Source organism: Chrysochloris asiatica, unplaced genomic scaffold (genome assembly GCF_000296735.1).
Source record: "Chrysochloris asiatica unplaced genomic scaffold, ChrAsi1.0 scaffold00441, whole genome shotgun sequence".
NCBI classification, from domain to species: Eukaryota; Metazoa; Chordata; class Mammalia; order Afrosoricida; family Chrysochloridae; genus Chrysochloris; species Chrysochloris asiatica.
In genome coordinates, this window is record NW_006408959.1 from 732,192 (window position 1) to 741,583 (window position 9,392).

At 39.6% G+C, this 9,392-nt stretch overlaps 1 pseudogene; it reads right to left on the reverse strand.

Annotated features, from left to right (window-relative positions):
* Positions 1-5,016: 5,016 nt before the first annotated feature.
* Positions 5,017-6,814, reverse strand: LOC102820120 (annotated as a pseudogene).
* Positions 6,815-9,392: the final 2,578 nt, after the last annotated feature.

Here is a 9,392-nt window from a genome sequence, read left to right on the forward strand (position 1 = left end):
GCCTCCCCAGGTGTGCATTACTGGTTGGAAGGCTTGCAGTAAAGATTGAAGTGCATTACTGGTTGGAAGGCATGCAGTAAAGATTGCAGGGCAGTGAGTTGCTGCCTGCAGAGGCCATGATGCCTGTAGTCCCAAGCCTGTCCACCAGTGATGCATCCACCCTGGCTTTGGGGTGCCTCATTGTCTCCCTCCCTCTGTTTGTCTGTGTATTCTTTCGCTATCCCTATCGCCGCTGGATCTCCCCTCCTCGTGAACCAAACACTCGTGAACAACCCAATTATGTCAAGTCTAGTCCTCGGCAGGAATCTTTATTTAAAAAATCAAACTATTAATCTATGGGTTCTTGGTATAGCTTCCATCTAGGTATTGTTGTTGTTAGGTGCCATTGAGTCAATACCAACCCCTAGCAACCATATGCACAGCAGAACAAAACACTGCCCGATCCTGGGCCAACCTCATTACTGTTGACATGATTGAGCCCATCAATTGGTGCCACTTGGCCAATCCATCTTGTTGAGGGTCTTCCTCTTTTTCCTGAACGCTCCACCTTACCAAACATGATATCCTTCTCATGTGACTGATCCCTCCTGACAATACGTCCAAAGTATGAGTGATGACGTTTGGCCATCTAGGCCTCTAAGGAGCACTCTGGCTGCACTTCTTCCAAAATGGATCTATTGGTTCTTTTGGCACTTCCAATATTCTCTTCCAACACCATAACTTAACGGCATCAATTCTTCTACAGTCTTCCTTATTCACTATCCAGCTTTCACATGCATATGAGGTTATTGAAAATACCACAGCTGGGGTCAGGCACAACTTAGTCCTCAAACTGACATCTTTGCTCTTCAACACTTTAAAAAGTTTGTGTAGCAGATTTACCTAATGCAATACATAGTTTGATCTCTTAACTCCTGCTTCCATGAGTGTTGATAGTTGACCCAAGAAGAATAAAGTCCTTGATAACTTCAGTCTTTTCTCAGTTGATAAGAATGTTTTTTATTGGTCCAGTGGTGAGGATTTCTGTTTTGTTGACATTGAGATGTAATCCATACCAAAGGCTGTACTCTTTGATCTTCATCAGTAAATGTTTTAAGTCCTCTTCACTTTGAGCAAGCAAGGTTGTATCATCTTCATATTGCAGGTTGTTAATGAGTCCTCCTCCAATCCTGATGACACATTTTTCTTCATAAAACCCAGTTTATCGGATTAATTGCTCAGCATACAGGTTGAATAAGTATAGTGAAAGAATACAATCTTGTCGCACAACTCTCTTAATTTTAAAACATTCAGTGTTCCCATGTTCTGTTCGAACAACTGCCTCTTGGTCCAGGTAGAGATTGCTCATGAGCACAATTAAGTGTTCCGGAATACTCATACTTCGTAGTGTTGTCCACAGCTTATCAGTTTGGTTATAAAATTGATAATTGTCCTCAAATTCATTTTTTCCCATGACACAAAAATATTCAATGTTTTAAGGCACCCTAAAAAGTGTAAGGCAAATGCATTACTGATAAAATGTGTCTAACCATCACTGAACAAAGACACATGTATAAACATGTTTGTTTGGAATAAATTCACAAATGTATCAACTGGACTATTGTAGCAACTTATTTTTTTAACTTACTGTCATATATATAAATTATGTATTTTCCCCTAAAATCAAGATTCAAAATGTGGATTGCTCAACAAGTGGGGAAAACATGAAATAATATATATACCGAGAGAAAATATAAGGCTATGTAAGAAAAAGAAGAAAGGAGATGACCTTAGTATATTGAATGACATAGTGGGAACCAAGTAAATCAGCTATGAAATATTTTAGTAAATTCAAAGAAGGCAGATGTAAGTTTGCCAGAAGAGTATAAAACATTTAATAAGTAAGTTTCAGGATGAACCAAAGCTCTCACACTTAACATTTCTTTGAAAAGTAAATATTTGCTCATTTGACGTAATGAACTATTTCTTCATTATTAAATTATTTGTATTAAAAGACATTTTTAACATTACAGTGGCATGCATATTTTCCTGTATACAAATAAATGAAATGTACTTTTGGATTATATACAATGAATCTGGTCATGTAATAATGGTTAAAATAGTGTGTTTAAAGCAATAGAAAGGAGGCAATTACAAAACAAGAAAATAAGAGGATGAATAGTAGAAAAGGCAATCAGGTAGAGAAAGCAAAGATAAAAAATAAAATGGGCTGAATTTAGCATGTGAAGCATTCAGACTATTATCTGAATAAACATAAATATATGAGAAGGATCCAGGTCAAAATTAAGAGCAATTTTAGATAAATAGTAACATAATCATCTTATTGATGTTGTTGGGTACCTTCAATTTGGTTCTGACTCATAATGTTTTCTGACTCATATGGTTTCTGAGGCTGTAAATTTTTGCCATAGCAGAATGCCTCATCTTTCCTTCTAGCTAGCGAGAACTGGTGGAACCAAACCTGTGAGCTTGTGGTTCACAGTCCAGTGTTTGTCCAAGAAAGTCATTAAATGCCCAAAATAAATTATGAACTCTGAAATTTTAATGTTATATAATTTTCACATATCATAAAATATTCTTCTTCTTTTTATTTTTCCTTGTTCTTTTAAAAATGTAAAACCTAACTTTAGCTTCCGGGGCCATATAAAAACAAGCATGATACAGACCTTGGTTTGTGGTCCTTCATTAGTTAATAAGTGATTCAGAACCCTATGCACTTACTTGGACAAAAAATATCTTGTGCAGTCCTGACATGTTATGGTTGAGATCAGAACTAAGGAAGAACAGTGACTTGTCAAATATCACCAAGATCTTTCAGACCAACCACAAAGAAAAAATGTAAAGAGTATGTATATGTATTTAGTTGAAGGCAATTATTTCTTTTCTTTTCTTTTCTTTTTTTAACAACTAGTGGTTACGACTCGGGCTGTGAACCACAAGGTCAGCAGTTCGAAACTACCAGCTGCTCCGCGGGAGAAAGATGAGGCTTTCTACTCCCGTAAAGATTTACACCCTCGGAAACCCTGTACAGGGTCGCTATGGGTCGGAACCGACTCCACGGCACATAACAACAACAACAACATAGAATTTATTAGGTAGGCTAACAGCTACATTCAGGATCACAAACAGACCATACAGTTCTTAATTGAGGAAGGCCATTTATCAGCCCTACAGAGTCCTGACATCTCAGGAACAGGACCCTTTGGCCTCTGCACTACTAGGGAAAGTGTTACAAAGCTGTCATCTGCTCATGGCTCTTCTTTCTTGTTGGTAGTAAGATCATTATCCCTGCTTCTGACCTGGCTAATTTTAAACCCAGAGGACTGGCAACCTACCCAACCCCTGCCTTATGCTTCCAATCTGCATGGTCCTGCCATATCACCGCGGGGTAATGCGCTGGCCTGCAAGGTCGGTCTGAACCACAAGGTTGGCGGTTCAAGTTCATCAGTTGTTCCTCAGAAACCCGCTACAGGGTCGCTATTAGTCAGAACCAACTTCGTCGCACTTAACAACAACCGAATTATTTGGCGGGCATTACAAATACTATAGTATTGTGGTTACGAATCGGCCTGCTTATCTCATGGTCAGCAATTCGGAACTATCAGCTGTTCCGCGGGAGAAAGATGAAGCTTTCTGTTCCTGTAAAGATTACAGCCTCGGAAACGCTGTACAGGGTCACTATGAGTCAGAACTTACTCCAGGGTACATAACAACAACAACAAATACTATGGAATAGAGATCAATTATCAAATAAATTGTCACAGCTCATAAATAAATTTTTTGCAGAACTCATATATATAAAAGTAGAAGAAATGACTGGAATGGAAAGTAACATTGTATAAACAGCACAATAATAATAATCATACCTAATAATTATCAATACATATGAAAATCACAAGTCAGGTTTAATGAAAAATATAATATTCAAAGAGATTCAAAGTATTTTCCTATGAGAAACAATTATAAAGGGAAAATAGGTACCTTTACAATAGGAAATGCTTTAAATATGAAAACCACACACTCCTAAACCAAATACAAGATGAATGTGTGTATCTATATGAATAACAAGATAAAATTAAAAAATGTAATAATATAAGCTCACATTTACCTAAGGCTACTTCCTGAAGCTTATTAGTAATAGCCACAGATTTTAACAAAGGTAAAGTTTAGCTTGGACTCAGACACTAATAGACTGATGAGAACAGCCTCATAATTATCAGATATAAGTAATTTCTCCCAAAGGCACAGAGTAATTCTAATTGCCCGACTTTTAGATATTGGTTTCACACTCAGAAACTTTGTTCCTTCCTGACACACTTGCAAAATTTGCTGTTCAGTATTATACTCGGAAGGATGGCATTTCGGACTTTAGACATAAACAGTCTCTGCATTGGATTCCTGGTGTGGTGCTGTAAGATCAGTACTGGACTGCAAACCACAAGGTCGGCAGTTCAAACCCACCAGCTGCTTCCTGGAAACCCTACGTAGATTCCAACTCACTATGAATTGAAAAGCGTCAACGGCACTTAACAATAACAGCAGCGCCATGAGTTTGTGTATGTGAAGTGAGAAGTCAGGAATGGTAAATCTTTTTCATATGGCTTATACTCCTGAGGAGTCCTGGTGTGGCGCTATGGGCTATTGCATCAGACAGCAAAGTCGTTTGAACTGCAAGCTCACCAGCTGCTCCTTTGGAAACCCTACACAGGGTGGCTATGGGTTGGAACTGACTTGACAGTATTTCACAACAACATATTCATGAGGTCTCAGTGCTGTGGCTTCTTCTTTGTGTGGTGAGGTTACCAGATTGCCTAGAGACTTCCCCACAATTCTTACATTCATCTGGCCTTTCTGCACTGTGAGTCCTCAGATGTGGAGGGAGTTCTGAGGACCACCTAAAGCTTTCTCCATCCTCCTTACATTCATAAGGCTTCTGTCCATGGTGAATTTTCTGATTCGAAACGAGGTGTGAGGAACGAATAAAAGTTTTCCCACAGTCCTTACATTCTTAAGGCCTCATTCCACTGTGAATTCTTCGATGCCAAAAGAGGGATGAAGAACTTCCATAGGCTTTGCCACACTCTTTACACAGATAAGGTTTCTCTGCACTGTGCGTCTGTATGTGTTTACTGAGGACGGTGGAATAACTACAGGTTTTCCCACATTCCTCACATTTATAATGCTTCTCTCCACTGTGAGTTCTCGTATTGATAGTGACGGAGGATAAAACACTGAAGGCTTTCCCACAGTCCTTACATTCATGAGGTTTCTCTCCACTGTGGGTTTTTCTATGCCTTGTGAGGACTGAGGAATAACTAAAGGTTTTCCCACACTCCGTACATCGTAAGGCCTCTCTCTGCTGTGAGTTCTTTTATGTTTAGTGAGATCTGAGGAACAAATAAAGCTTTTCCCACATTCCTGACATTCGTAAGGCCTCTCTCCACTGTGAATTCGCATCTGTTCAGAGAGGCAGTTGGATAGATTAAAGATTTTCCCACTTTGCTTACATTCATAAGGTCTCTCTCCACTGTGTGTTCTATTATGTTTAATGAGGTATGAGGAACAAATGAAGGCTTTTCCAAACTCTTTACATTCATACGGCCTCTCTCCTCTGTGCGTTCTTCTATGTTTAATGAAGTGTGAGGAACAAATAAAGGCTTTCCCACATTCCTGACATTCGTATGGCTTCACCCCGCTGTGAGTTCTTCTATGCCTAAAAAGGGATGAGGATCTTCTCTCTAAAGGCTTTGCCACATTCTTTACACTTGTAAGATTTCTCTGCACTGTGAGTTTGTATATGTTTACTGAGGATGGTGGAATAGCCAAAGGCTTTCCTACATTCTTCACATTTATAAGGTTTCTCTCCACTGTGAGTTCGTGTATGTATAATGAGAGAGGATAAGACTCTGAAGGCTTTCCCACATTCCTTACATTCATAGGGTCTCTCTCCAGTGTGGATTCTTATATGTTTAGTAAGGTATGAAGAACTTCTAAAAGATTTCCAACAAACCTTACATTCATAAGGCCTCTCCTCACTGTGAGTTTTTTTACGTAACATTAGGGATGAAGCATGACTGTAAGACTTAGAACACCCTGGATATTCATGGCTGTGACCTCTCACATGTGTGCAAAGGGAGGAGGCACTAGAGATATCTTCCAAACATTTGTTATGGTCGTGACATTTCTCCCTAGTGCAAGCTGTTGCGGGAGTCTTAAGATCTGGTAAACAACCGAAGTACTTCCCACATTCCCTTTGACTACAGGAATCATTTCTTTCATGGCTTTTCAGAGGGGTGGTGAGGTTAGAAGGACAACGGCAGGTTTTTCCAGGCTTCTTCCACTCACAGGCTTTGCATGGGACGTGAGATCTGATGTGGTGACAGGATGAGTGCTGTATAGAGGCTTGCCCACACTCACGGCTCTCAAACGGATTCACTTCTGGAGAATGTCGTTGTATGACAGTGAGTTCTGGAATCTGGATGAAGGTTTCAGCACAATCACCGCCCTCATGACTTAGGCAGAGATGCCCTGCTGTGTGAGATCTCAAATGTCTGTCTTGGTTCTCAGACTGATCTGTACTGACCAACCATTCAGAGATCTCTGCTACAATGGAAGACGGCCAGGTATTCTTCTTCATGAATCTCAGTATATGTTCACTAGATAACTTGTCTTCATCATTTGGTTTTCCAGAGACGACTGACGCCAGGTTTCTGAAGGTTTCCATCATCATGTCTTTGTAGCGTTTCCTCTGAACAGGATCCAGCAGAGCCCACTCTTCCTGGGTGAAGACCACCGCCACATTCTCTACGACCATCGAGCCCATCTCCTGGCTGCTGCCCCCGGCGGTTGAGGGGAATGTTGTCTCACTAGCTAGAATTCACAAACCCCTACATACAAGCACCTGCGTAAACAAGCAGAAAATAATAAACTTAAGTGAAAGAAAGTTTTGATTTAATAATCTGTACTTCCTGTAGCAATTAGCCAGGTTGGGCTTTATGCCATATAACTTCCAAGCAATTTAATGAATACTTTAGAAAAATAAATAAGTAGATGTTAGTTATACATTTATTATAAAAAAATAGTAATACATTATGTAGGATAGAAAGTTGATAATTAGTCAGTAGGAATAATGAGGTAGTGCAAGCATTAATGATTAGGAGAAACTTATGTTACTAACAAAGTGTAATCAGTAGCGATGATTTGTGTAAGGTTTGACTTAATCTTTAAGTGAACACAAGAAGAAACCGTTTATCATATGCTGAGGAAAGAGATGAAGGTCAGTTGAATATCACAGAAATATTTTTGTCAAAGTTGTCTAATGACCAGGTGCAAGAATGTTGTGATTAACTGTGTAATAATTCAAGAAAAGATCAAAGTGTTAGTTCATTATGTGCGGGGGGTTCCTGCCCTCCGCGGGGGTCATGGGACATGAGCGAATACGCGGAAACGTCGGGTGAAGAAATGAACGAATACAACTCGAGAGGCTTTTCAACTTGCTGTTGCTGTCCGGCTATGCTCTCTAGCTTCTGCCCTTGCTTCTGCTTCCTGTTCTCTTTGCTGCCTGCCCTCTGCTCTCTGCTGTCTGTTCTCTCTGCTGTCTGCCCTCTGCCTTCTCCCTCCTGCCCTCTTCTTCTTCCTCCTAGCTCTGCCTTCCCTGGCTCTGCTAATTCCTTCTGCTTCCTTCTCCTTTCTTTCTTCTTTCTGCTTGCCCAGTCCAGCAAGTCTTTATTTTTTATACTTAAAATTACACAGTACATGCATTGACACTTTTATCTTTTCTTGAATTATTACACAGTTAGTCACAACATTCTTGCACCTGGTCCTTAGACAACTTTAACAAGAATACTTTGTGATGTTCAGACTGACCTTCATGTTCTTTCCCAGTATGAGATAAAACTGCTTCTTCTTGTTTCTACTAAAAGACTATAAACTTTCTATCCTACATAATGTGCTATTATTTTTATAATAAAGATATTCATTAAATCACTTGGAAGCTATGTGGCATAAAGCCCAACCTGGCTACTTGCTGCAAGAAGTGTAGATTATTAAGTCAAAACTATTCTTCACTTAAGTTCATTATTGTCTACTTATTTATGCAGGTGTTTGTATGTAGGGGTTTGAGAATTCTAGCTAGTGACTGAATGTGGTGAGGCCTATGGGGGTAGATCAGCTTGACTCTAAATGCTATCCGCTTTTGTGGCCCCACAAATGCAGTTACTTAAGTTTTCTATGACAAGGAGTAATTTACACAATTTCTCTTTGTATTCAATCTACCAAGGCTGAAAGCAATTGCTGCTAAGCTAGTTTTTCCTAAGGTTTGTAGAACTAATAGTGAAAGCTGAGAATATTGCCAAATTATATATTTTTACAAGTAAATTTAGGGCTAACTTGAAGGGAAGATAGGGGTCAGCTTTTGAGAATCATATGCCGTGCATAATGTCTCTCCTCTTAGTGCGGCCTTGCCAAGCACCCAGAGTTAAGCGCTTCCTGCAATTATGTACTGTGTAATTTTAAGTATAAAAAATAAAGACTTTCTGAGCTGGGCAGGGAGACAAAGAAGAAGCAGAGAGCAGGAGAGAGAAGGCAGAGGGCAGACAGCAGAGAGAGCAGACAGCAAAGAGCAGAGGGCTGGCAGAAGTGGCAGGAGGAGGTAGAAGCAGAAGGCAGAGGCTAGAGAGAACAGCTAGACAGCAAGGCAAGTTGAAAAGCCTCTCGGGTTGTATTCATTTCTTCATCCGACGATTTCGCATATCCACTCGTGTCCCACGACCCCCGCGGAGAGCCAGTCTCCCCACAATATATGAAGCAAACTCTACTAGAATTCAAGAGAGAAATTGATAAATCTGCTATTATAGTGGGAGATTTTAATATGCCAAACTAAACTAACTCATAGATGTGTACAAAACATTCAACCCAACAGCACAATTTACATTGTTTTCCAGTGCATATGGAACAATCTCTAGAATTGACCATGTGTTATGTCACAAAGCAAACCTCCTTAAAGTTAAAAACTTCAAAATACTACAAAGCGTCTTTTCAGACGCCAATGCTATAAAAATATAAATCAACAAGAAGGAGACCAAGGAAATAAAGTCGAATACATGGAAACTGAATAATACCTTGCTGAAAAGTGACTGGGTAGTAGAAGAAATTAAATGTGAACTCACAATGTTCCTAGAAGCAAACGCGAATGAAAATACAACATACCAAAATCTTTGGGCAATGGTGAAAGCAGTGCTGAAAGAACAATTCAATGTGATAAATGTGCACATCCATAAAGAAGAAAGAACCACAATTAACACATTAGTACAGCATCTACAACAATTAGAAACAGACCAACAGAGGGAACCTATAGTCACCAAAAGAAAAGAAATGCTAAAGATCAGAGCAAC